This window comes from Anser anser (assembly GCF_964211835.1).
Source record: "Anser anser genome assembly, chromosome: 18".
NCBI classification, from domain to species: domain Eukaryota; kingdom Metazoa; phylum Chordata; class Aves; order Anseriformes; family Anatidae; genus Anser; species Anser anser.
In genome coordinates this window covers 14744764-14756037 of record NC_139739.1, presented here as the reverse complement: position 1 = coordinate 14756037, position 11274 = coordinate 14744764, and the positions used below count along the sequence as shown (strand labels likewise).

The window sequence follows — 11274 nt, the reverse complement described above, 5'->3', positions numbered from 1 at the left end:
GGACTCCTGGACTCGCACATGCAGCACCTCGCTCAGGACCAAGCATGGGGACGCAGCTCCTTGGGAAGCCAAGGACAGGGACCGTGACCACATGGCAGCCCTGTGCTGTGAGGGGCAGTGCATATTGTGACCCGGAGTGGTGCTAGGCAACCGCCATGTCCCAGTGCAGGGCTGACAGGCACAGCCTCAGTCACCCCCAAGGCAGAGCTGGCCCCAGCCCAGACGTGCGGCTCCCAACAGGGTCCTGGGGCACCAGTGCAGGTGGGCTCGAGCTGGATGGTCTTTAAGGTCCCTTCCAACCCCAGGCATTGTAGGATTCTATGAGGGAGGCGGTGCACAAGGAATATGGGGTGGGGTGCTGATGTTTGAAAAAAGCAAAGAAACAACAAAACTAAGAGGAGATTCAAAGTAACAAAAGTGGTAGGATTGAAGGAAAGACCAAAGAAAGAAAAGGTCGTAATGCAAAGAAACACCCAAACAAAACAAAATCAAAGAAAAACTGTCTATTCCATTGTTGCAGGGTTGGGAACGTACACCGATGGACACAAAGGAATTAGAGCAACAGCCTTGGAGGAGGCAGCAAGCCGAGGTTTCAGCTGTGTTCAGAGAATGCCAAAAGGAAAGGCTCAAAGAGATGCTTGGAAAGAGCCTTAAGGGTCAAACAGGACCAGACCTCAACAAATGGAGAAAAAAGTGGGGAACCTCCGTGCAATTTGAGGTAATCCGTGAGAGCTACAGGACATGCAGACACAGGCAGGTAACAAATACCAGACAGGTAAGCTGCTTTTCCAGAAGTAATGCAGGTAAGGCAAAATTTTCCCTAAGTAAAATGTGGTGGAGGCAAAGGTAGCTAGCGGGCATGTACCAACGTCCAAATTAGCCAGAATTCTCTGTTACCTAGCCTAGAGGGATCCGGGTTTAGGATCCTCAAAGAAAAAATCTCTGTTGGAGGAAGCCTAATCTTTTTTCTAAAAGCATGCCGAGTTGAGAAGGCAAGGGTAGCTACCAGGCATACACTTCCCTGAAAACCTGGCCAAAATTGTGGTGTCCCTACCCTGAAGGGCTTTGCAGCTGGTCCCCAGAGCTAAATGTGTCTCAGGCAGAATCCCATACATTTTGAGAAACTTTTGTGGAGGAAGCGATGGTTGCTAGCAGGCATGCAGCTACGTCCAAAGTAGGGCCAAAGTTGAGAGGGACGTAACGTGGAGGGGTCTTCAGCTGGTATTGACAAGCAGTTGTGTATTTGGAGCTAGCCCAGAAGTTTTGGAAAAGAAGATGAGCGAAGGGAAGTGAAGGTACCCAGGCAGGTACCTCCGTCGGAAATTGGGCAAAGTTGTCAGGTACCTACCCTGAAGCGATCTGAGGGCAGGATCCCAAAGTAAATCTGTATGTGGAGGTAGCCACAAGGTTTTGGCAAACCAGATCAGCCAGAGGCAAGAGAAGCCTCTTGGCATGCACCTCCGTCGAAAATTGGCCCAAGTTCTCAGGTACCTAGCCTTAAGGGTTCTGCGGACCGAATCCACAAGTCCCTCTCTCTCTGGAAGAGGCCAAAACATTTCAGAAAGTATGCCTGGGAGGAGGAACGGGTAGCTACTGGGCATGCACATAATTCCCAATTTGGCCAAAATTCAGGTAGCTACCCCAGACGGGTACGCTGCTTTTGTCCAGAACAGCCGCAGGGAGGCACAACGTTTTCCTAAGTACAATCTGGCGGAGGCAAAGTATTCTACCGGGCATGTACCAACCTCCAAAGTAGCCCAAATTCTCTGTTACCTAGCCCAGAGGTATCCGAGTTTAGGATCCCCAAAGAAAAAATCTCTGTTGGAGGAAGCCAAATCTTTTTTCTAGAAGCATGCCAAGGTGAGAAGGCAAGGGTAGCTACCAGGAATGCAGTTATGCATAAACTTGGCCAAACTTGTGGTGTCCCTACCCTGAAGGGCTTTGCAGCTGGTCCCCAGAGCTAAATGTGTCTCAGGCAGAATCGCATACATTTTGAGAAACGTTTGTGGAGGAAGCAGAGGTAGCTACCAGGCATGCAGCTACGTCCAAAGTAGGGCCAAAGTTGAGAGAGACGTAACGTGGAGGGGTCTTCAGCTGGTATTGACAAGCAGTTGTTTATTTGAGCTAGCCCAGAAGTTTTGGAAAACAAGATGAGGGAAGGGAAGTGAAGGTACCCAGGCAGGTACCTCCGTCGGAAATTGGGCAAAGTTGTCAGGTACCTAGCCTGAAGCGATCTGAGGGCAGGATCCCAAAGTAAATCTGTATGTGGAGGTAGGCACAAGGTTTTGGCAAACCAGATGAGGCAGAGGCAAGAGAAGCCTCTTGTCATGCACCTCCATCAAAAATTGGCCGAAGATCTTAGGTACCTATCCTGAAGGGTTCTGCGGTGAGATTCCTCTAGTCCCTCTCTCTCTGGAAGAGGCCAAAACATTTCAGAAAGTATGCCTGGGAGGAGGAACGGGTAGCTACTGGGCATGCACATAATTCCCAATTTGGCCAAAATTCAGGTAGCTACCCCAGACGGGTACGCTGCTTTTGTCCAGAACTGCCGCAGGGAGGGGAAACCTTTTCAAAAGTACAATCTGGCGGAGGCAAAGTATGCTACCGGGCATGTACCAACCTCCAAAGTAGCCCAAATTCTCTATTACCTAGCCCAGAGGTATCCGAGTTTAGGGTCCCCAAAAAAAAAATCTCTGTTGGACGAAGCCAAATCTTTTTTCTAGAAGTATGCCAAGGTGAGAAAGCAAGGGTAGCTACCAGGCATACAGTTTATCATAATGTTGGCCAAACTTGTGGTATCCTTACCCTGAAGGGTTTTGCAGCTGGTCCCCAGAGCTAAATGTGTCTCAGGCAGAATCCCATACATTTTGAGAACCTCTTGTGGAGGAAGCGATGGTTGCTAGCAGGCATGCAGCTACGTCCAAAGTAGGGCCAAAGTTGAGAGAGACGTAACGTGGAGGGGTCTTCAGCTGGTATTGACAAGCAGTTGTTTATTTGGAGCTAGCCCAGAAGTTTTGGAAAACAAGATGAGGGAAGGGAAGTGAAGGTACCCAGGCAGGTACCTCGGTCGGAAATTGGGCAAAGTTGTCAGGTACCTAGCCTGAAGCGATCTGAGGGCAGGATCCCAAAGTAAATCTGTATGTGGAGGTAGCCACAAGGTTTCGTTAACCAAGATAAGCGGGAGGCAAGAGAAGCCTCTTGGCATGCACCTCCGTCGAATATTGGCCCAAGTTCTCGGGTACCTAGCCTGAAGGGTTCTGCGGACCGAATTCACAAGTCCCTCTCTCTCTGGAAGAGGCCAAAACATTTCAGAAAGTATGCCTGGGAGGAGGAACGGGTAGCTACTGGGCATGCAGATAATTCCCAATTTGGCCAAAATTCCGGTAGCTACCCTAGACGGGTACGCTGCTTTTGTCCAGAACTGCCGCAGGGAGGCAAAACTTTTTCAAAAGTACAATCTGGCGGAGGCAAAGTATGTTACCGGGCATGTACCAACCTCCAAAGTAGCCCAAATTCTCTGTTACCTAGCCCAGGGGAATCCGAGTTTAGGATCCCCAAAGAAAAAATCTCTGTTGGAGGAAGCCAAATCTTTTTTCTAGAAGCATGCCAAGGTGAGAAGGCAAGGGTAGCTACCAGGCATATGGTTATGCATAATGTTGGCCAAACTTGTGGTGTCCCTACCCTGAAGGGCTTTGCAGCTGGTACCCAGAGCTAAATGTGTCTCAGGCAGAATCCCATACATTTTGAGAAGCTTTTGTGGAGGAAGCGATGGTTGCTAGCAGGAATGCAGCTACGTCCAAAGTAGGGCCAAAGTTGAGAGAGACGTAACTTGGAGGGATCTTCAGCTGGTATTGACAAGCAGTTGTTTATTTGAGCTAGCCCAGAAGTTTTGGAAAACAAGATGAGGGAAGGGAAGTGAAGGTACCCGGGCAGGTACCTCCGTCGGAAATTGGGCAAAGTTGTCAGGTACCTAGCCTGAAGCGATCTGAGGGCAGGATCCCAAAGTAAATCTGTATGTGGAGGTAGCCACAAGGTTTTGGCAAACCAGATCAGCCAGAGGCAAGAGAAGCCTCTTGGCATGCACCTCCGTCGAAAATTGGCCCAAGTTCTTGGGTACCTAGCCTGAGGGGTTCTGCGGACCGAATCCACAAGTCCCGCTCTCTCTGGAAGAGGCCAAAACATTTCAGAAAGTATGCCTGGGAGGAGGAACGGGTAGCTACTGGGCATGCACATAATTCCCAATTTGGCCAAAATTCAGGTAGCTACCCCAGACGGGTACGCTGCTTTTGTCCAGAACAGCCGCAGGGAGGCACAACGTTTTCCTAAGGACAATCTGGCGGAGGCAAAGTATTCTACCGGGCATGTACCAACCTCCAAAGTAGCCCAAATTCTCTGTTACCTAGCCCAGAGGTATCCGAGTTTAGGATCCCCAAAGAAAAAATCTCTGTTGGAGGAAGCCAAATCTTTTTTCTAGAAGCATGCCAAGGTGAGAAGGCAAGGGTAGCTACCAGGAATGCAGTTATGCATAAAGTTGGCCAAACTTGTGGTGTCCCTACCCTGAAGGGTTTTCCAGCTGGTACCCAGAGCTAAATGTGTCTCAGGCAGAATCCCATACATTTTGAGAACCTCTTGTGGAGGAAGCGATGGTTGCTAGCAGGCATGCAGCTACGTCCAAAGTAGGGCCAAAGTTGAGAGAGACGTAACGTGGAGGGGTCTTCAGCTGGTATTGACAAGCAGTTGTGTATTTGAGCTAGCCCAGAAGTTTTGGAAAACAAGATGAGGGAAGGGAAGTGAAGGTACCCAGGCAGGTACCTCCGTCGGAAATTGGGCAAAGTTGTCAGGTACCTAGCCTGAAGCGATCTGAGGGCAGGATCCCAAAGTAAATCTGTATGTGGAGGTAGCCACAAGGTTTCGTTAACCAAGATAAGCGGGAGGCAAGAGAAGCCTCTTGGCATGCACCTCCGTCGAATATTGGCCCAAGTTCTTGGGTACCTAGCCTGAAGGGTTCTGCGGACCGAATCCACAAGTCCCTCTCTCTCTGGAAGAGGCCAAAACATTTCAGAAAGTATGCCTGGGAGGAGGAACGGGTAGCTACTGGGCATGCACATAATTCCCAATTTGGCCAAAATTCAGGTAGCTACCCCAGACGGGTACGCTGCTTTTGTCCAGAAGTGCCGCAGGGAGGCGAAACCTTTTCAAAAGTACAATCTGGCGGAGGCAAAGTATTCTACCGGGCATGTACCAACATTCAAAATAGTCAAAATTTTGTTACCTAGCCCAGAGGTATCCGAGTTTAGGATCCCCAAAGAAAAAATCTCTGTTGGAGGAAGCCAAATCTTTTTTCTAGAAGCATGCCAAGGTGAGAAGGCAAGGGTAGCTACCAGGCATACAGTTATGCATAAACTTGGCCAAACTTGTGGTGTCCCTACCCTGAAGGGCTTTGCAGCTGGTCCCCAGAGCTAAATGTGTCTCAGGCAGAATCCCATACATTTTGAGAACCTCTTGTGGAGGAAGCAGAGGTAGCTAGCAGGCATGCAGCTACGTCCAAAGTAGGGCCAAAGTTGAGAGAGACGTAACGTGGAGGGGTCTTCAGCTGGTATTGACAAGCAGTTGTGTATTTGGAGCTAGCCCAAAAGTTTTGGAAAACAAGATGAGCGAAGGGAAGTGAAGGTACCCAGGCAGGTACCTCCGTCGAAAATTGGACAAAGTAGTCAGATACCGAGCCTGAAGCGATCTGAGGGCAGGATCCCAAAGTAAATCTGTATGTGGAGGTAGCCACAAAGTTTTGGCAAACCAGATGAGGCAGAGGCAAGAGAAGCCTCTTGGCATGCACCTCCGTCGAAAATTGGCCCAAGTTCTCAGGTACCTAGCCTTAAGGGTTCTGCGGACCGAATCCACAAGTCCCTCTCTCTCTGGAAGAGGCCAAAACATTTCAGAAAGTATGCCTGGGAGGAGGAACGGGTAGCTACTGGGCATGCACATAATTCCCAATTTGGCCAAAATTCAGGTAGCTACCCCAGACGGGTACGCTGCTTTTGTCCAGAACTGCCGCGGGGAGGGGAAACCTTTTCAAAAGTACAATCTGGCGGAGGCAAAGTATGCTACCGGGCATGTACCAACCTCCAAAGTAGCCCAAATTCTCTATTACCTAGCCCAGAGGTATCCGAGTTTAGGGTCCCCAAAAAAAAAATCTCTGTTGGACGAAGCCAAATCTTTTTTCTAGAAGTATGCCAAGGTGAGAAAGCAAGGGTAGCTACCAGGCATACAGTTTATCATAATGTTGGCCAAACTTGTGGTATCCTTACCCTGAAGGGTTTTGCAGCTGGTCCCCAGAGCTAAATGTGTCTCAGGCAGAATCCCATACATTTTGAGAACCTCTTGTGGAGGAAGCGATGGTTGCTAGCAGGCATGCAGCTACGTCCAAAGTAGGGCCAAAGTTGAGAGAGACGTAACGTGGAGGGGTCTTCAGCTGGTATTGACAAGCAGTTGTTTATTTGGAGCTAGCCCAGAAGTTTTGGAAAACAAGATGAGGGAAGGGAAGTGAAGGTACCCAGGCAGGTACCTCGGTCGGAAATTGGGCAAAGTTGTCAGGTACCTAGCCTGAAGCGATCTGAGGGCAGGATCCCAAAGTAAATCTGTATGTGGAGGTAGCCACAAGGTTTCGTTAACCAAGATAAGCGGGAGGCAAGAGAAGCCTCTTGGCATGCACCTCCGTTGAATTTGGCCCAAGTTCTCGGGTACCTAGCCTGAAGGGTTCTGCGGACCGAATTCACAAGTCCCTCTCTCTCTGGAAGAGGCCAAAACATTTCAGAAAGTATGCCTGGGAGGAGGAACGGGTAGCTACTGGGCATGCACATAATTCCCAATTTGGCCAAAATTCCGGTAGCTACCCTAGACGGGTACGCTGCTTTTGTCCAGAACTGCCGCAGGGAGGCAAAACTTTTTCAAAAGTACAATCTGGCGGAGGCAAAGTATGCTACCAGCCATGTACCAACCTCCAAAGTAGCCCAAATTCTCTGTTACCTTGCCCAGGGGAATCCGAGTTTAGGATCCCCAAAGAAAAAATCTCCGTTGGAGGAAGCCAAATCTTTTTTCTAGAAGCATGCCAAGGTGAGAAGGCAAGGGTAGCTACCAGGCATATGGTTATGCATAATGTTGGCCAAACTTGTGGTGTCCCTACCCTGAAGGGCTTTGCAGCTGGTACCCAGAGCTAAATGTGTCTCAGGCAGAATCCCATAGATTTTGAGAAGCTTTTGTGGAGGAAGCGATGGTTGCTAGCAGGCATGCAGCTACGTCCAAAGTAGGACCAAAGTTGAGAGAGACGTAACTTGGAGGGATCTTCAGCTGGTATTGACAAGCAGTTGTTTATTTGAGCTAGCCCAGAAGTTTTGGAAAAGAAGATGAGCGAAGGGAAGTGAAGGTACCTGGGCAGGTACCTCCGTCGGAAATTGGGCAAAGTTGTCAGGTACCTAGCCTGAAGCGATCTGAGGGCAGGATCCCAAAGTAAATCTGTATGTGGAGGTAGCCACAAGGTTTTGGCAAACCAGATCAGCCAGAGGCAAGAGAAGCCTCTTGGCATGCACCTCCGTCGAAAATTGGGCAAAGTTCTTGGGTACCTAGCCTGAAGGGTTCTGCGGACCGAATCCAAAAGTCCCGCTCTCTCTGGAAGAGGCCAAAACATTTCAGAAAGTATGCCTGGGAGGAGGAACGGGTAGCTACTGGGCATGCACATAATTCCCAATTTGGCCAAAATTCCTGTAGCTACCCTAGATGGGTACGCTGCTTTAGTCCAGAACAGCCGCAGGGAGGCGAAACGTTTTCCTAAGTACAATCTGGCGGAGGCAAAGTATGCTACCGGGCATGTACCAACCTCCAAAGTAGCCCAAATTCTCTGTTACCTAGCCCAGAGGTATCCGAGTTTAGGATCCCCAAAGAAAAAATCTCTGTTGGAGGAAGCCAAATCTTTTTTCTAGAAGCATGCCAAGGTGAGAAGGCAAGGGTAGCTACCAGGCATACAGTTATGCATAAACTTGGCCAAACTTGTGGTGTCCCTACCCTGAAGGGCTTTGCAGCTGGTACCCAGAGCTAAATGTGTCTCAGGCAGAATCCCATACATTTTGAGAAACTTTTGTGGAGGAAGCAGAGGTAGCTAACAGGCATGCAGCTACGTCCAAAGTAGGGCCAAAGTTGAGAGAGACGTAACGTGGAGGGGTCTTCAGCTGGTATTGACAAGCGGTTGTGTATTTGGAGCTAGCCCAGAAGTTTTGGAAAACAAGATGAGCGAAGGGAAGTGAAGGTACCCAGGCAGGTACCTCCGTCGGAAATTGGGCAAAGTTGTCAGGTACCTAGCCTGAAGCGATCTGAGGGCAGGATCCCAAAGTAAATCTGTATGTGGAGGTAGCCACAAATTTTTGGCAACCAAGATAAGCGGGAGGCAAGAGAAGCCTCTTGGCATGCACCTCTGTCGAAAATAGGCCCAAGTTCTCAGGTACCTAGCCTGAAGGGTTCTGCGGACCGAATCCACAAGTCGCTCTCTCTCTGGAAGAGGCCAAAACATTTCAGAAAGTATGCCTGGGAGGAGGAACGGGTAGCTACTGGGCATGCAGATAATTCCCAATTTGGCCAAAATTCCGGTAGCTACCCTAGACAGGTACGCTGCTTTTGTCCAGAACAGCCGCAGGGAGGCACAACGTTTTCCTAAGTACAATCTGGCAGAGGCAAAGTATGCTACCGGGCATGTACCAACGTCCAAACTAGCCCAAATTCTCTGTTACCTAGCCCAGGGGAATCCGAGTTTAGGATCCCCAAAGATAAAATCTCTGTTGGAGGAAGCCAAATCTTTTTTCTAGAAGCATGCCAAGGTGAGAAGGCAAGGGTAGCTACCAGGCATACAGTTATGCATAAACTTGACCAAACTTCATAGAATCATAGAATCATAGAATATCCTGAGTTGGAAGGGACCCTTAAGGATCATCAAGTCCAACTCTTGATACCGCACAGGTCTACCCAAAAGTTCAGACCATGTGACTAAGTGCACAGTCCAATCTCTTCTTAAATTCAGACAGGCTCGGTGCAGTGACCATTTCCCTGGGGAGCCTGTTCCAGTGTGCAACCACCCTCTCTGTGAAGAACCCCCTCCTGATGTCGAGCCTAAATTTCCCCTGCCTCAGCTTAACCCCGTTCCCGCGGGTCCTGTCGCTGGTGTTAATGGAGAAAAGGTCTCCTGCCTCTCGACACCCCCTTACGAGGAAGTTGTAGACTGTGATGAGGTCTCCCCTCAGCCTCGTCTTCTCCAGGCTGAACAGGCCCAGTGACCTCAGCCGTTCCTCGTACGTCTTCCCCTCCAGGCCTTTCACCATCTTCGTAGCCCTCCTCTGTACACTCTCCAACAGTTTCATGTCCTTTTTATACTGTGGTGCCCAGAACTGCACACAGTACTCGAGGTGAGGCCGCACCAGCGCAGAGTAGAGCGGGACAATCACCTCCCTTGACCTACTAGCGATGCCGTGCTTGATGCACCCCAGGACACGGTTGGCCCTCCTGGCCGCCAGGGCACACTGCTGGCTCATATTCAACTTGCTGTCTACCACGACCCCCAGATCCCTCTCTTCTAGGCTGCTCTCCAGCGTCTCATTGCCCAGTCTGTATGTGCAGCCAGGGTTTCCCTGTCCCAGGTGCAGGACCCGGCACTTGCTCTTATTGAACTTCATGCGGTTGGTGATCGCCCAGCTCTCCAACCTATCCAGATCCCTCTGCAAGGCCTTTCCACCCTCATTCGAGTCCACAACTTCTCCAAGTTTGGTGTCATCAGCAAACTTGCTCAAAATACCTTCTATTCCTACATCCAGATCGTTTATAAAAATATTGAAAAGTACCGGCCCTAAAATGGAGCCTTGAGGGACCCCACTGGTGACCGCCCGCCAGCCTGACGCAGCCCCATTTACCATAACCCTTTGGGCCCTGCCCGTTAGCCAATTGCTCACCCATCGTATGATGTTTTTATTTAGCTGTATGGTGGACATTTTGTCCAGTAGGATCCTATGGGAAACCGTGTCAAAAGCCTTGCTGAAGTCCAAAAAAATCACATCAGCTGGTTTCCCTTGGTCCATCATACGGGTGATCTTATCATAAAAGGAAATCAGGTTAGTTAGGCAGGACCTGCCCTTCACAAACCCATGCTGGCTGGGACCAATGACTGCTTTGTCCCCCAGGTGAGCCTCAATAAGTTTGAGAACCATCTTCTCCATGATTTTACCAGGCACTGACGTGAGACTGACAGGCCTGTAATTGCTAGGGTCTTCTTTCTGACCCTTCTTGTAAATCGGCACAACATTTGCCAGCTTCCAGTCTACCGGGACCTCTCCAAATTCCCAGGATCGTTGAAAAATAATTGAGAGAGGTTCCGCGATGACATCCGCCAGCTCTTTCAGCACCCGGGGATGAATCCCATCCGGACCCATGGACTTGTAGGGATCCAGGTGGAGTAGCAAATCCCACACACGTTCAGGGTCGGTTGGGAGTTTGTCATCCCCACCGTCCCGGTCCTCTAGCTCAGGGCACCCTGGGTCCCGAAGCCCATCATCGGCATTGAAGACAGAGGCAAAGAAGGCGTTAAGCGTCTCTGCTTTGCCTATGTCATTGTCTGTGAGGAGACCTTCCCTATCAAGGAGCGGCCCTATGTATTCTTTAGTTCTCCTTTTTCCATTCACATATCTGAAAAAGCCCTTTTTATTTTCTCTCACAGACACAGCCAGCTTCAACTCTAGGTGTGCTTTGGCCACACGAATTTTCTGCCTACAAACACTAACAGCATCCCTGTATTCTTTCCATAACACCTGGCCCTCCTTCCAGTAGTGAAACACTCTCTGTTTCCGCCTAATCTCCATTAGAATGTTCCTGGTCAGCCACGCCGGCCTCCTGCCCCGCCTGCCTGACTTGCGATATTTAGGAATTGCCTGATCTTGTGCTTCTAGGAGGCATCGCTTAAAGAATGACCAGCACTGGTGGACATCGAGGCCTTCAAGAGCAGTTTCCCAGGGGACCTTGCTGACTAGTTCCCTGAGCAGCCTGAAGTCCGCTTTCCCCATATCTAGGGATGAGGTTTTGGTGGCACTTTTCCTTCTGTCACCGTAAATTTTGAACTCAACCACTTCATGGTCGCTTTGACCAAGGCGGCCACCAATCACCACATCTCCCACCAGACCCTCTCTGTTTTCTAGCAACAGGTCTAGGAGGGCACCTTTCCTAGTTGGCTCCGTTAGCACCTGCACCAAG

The 11274-nt window shown here is 49.9% G+C and overlaps 1 long non-coding RNA gene across 1 annotated transcript in view; it reads left to right on the top strand.

The window, feature by feature from the left end:
• The first annotated feature begins 584 nt into the window (after positions 1-584).
• Positions 585-11274, top strand: part of LOC310883723 — a 33502-nt gene continuing 22812 nt past the window's right edge. The window contains exon 1 of the long non-coding RNA XR_014573683.1: positions 585-718. This is a non-coding gene — a long non-coding RNA (uncharacterized lncRNA). The remainder of the gene's footprint in view (positions 719-11274) is intronic.